Source organism: Ipomoea triloba, chromosome 4, assembly GCF_003576645.1.
Source record: "Ipomoea triloba cultivar NCNSP0323 chromosome 4, ASM357664v1".
NCBI lineage: Eukaryota > Viridiplantae > Streptophyta > Magnoliopsida > Solanales > Convolvulaceae > Ipomoea > Ipomoea triloba.
In genome coordinates this window covers 15,807,189-15,807,841 of record NC_044919.1, presented here as the reverse complement: position 1 = coordinate 15,807,841, position 653 = coordinate 15,807,189, and positions in this window count along the sequence as shown.

Below are 653 nucleotides of genomic sequence, written 5' to 3'. Positions count from 1 at the left end.
CACAAGTTAGCTAGGCAGTCTGTTTCTATAGCTGATCAATTGGAGTGGTTCACACACCCTCCTCCTATCATTTGTAATGTTTTAGCTTCTGATATTATTGAATGAATCTTTGTTTTTTCAAAAAAAAAAAAAAAAGAGACACAACATAACCCTAGTAATGTCGTGTTGGCACACTATTGGTTGAAATAACAAGACATTTTCAGAAGACTTTATAGTCGTCGGTATTTTTTTGGCATTTTTGCAAAGCTAGTCTTCGGTATTTAGTGATCCATAATAGGTTGGAATAGTAACACGACATTCTCAGACGACTTTATAGTCGTCAGTATTGCTGATCCATAATTATATTATATAATAATATATATATTCCAGATCATTTTGCAAGTAGCAGCCGCCATATTTTGTATTTTTCCTATAATCCTGATTTCCCATTCATGATTCAACTATATCTTTTAACTCTAGAAAAAATTTTATTTTTCTCCCTCAAGTATGATACATGTATCAAATTTGATCATTGACTATTAATATTTTTAAGGAAAAAGTATCAAATAGGCCACTAAACTTATCGCTTTTGTGCAATTGGGCCATTGAACTTAAAAAGTGTGCAATTCAACCATCAAACAAGCAAAATTTGTGCAATTAGACCATTTTTACAA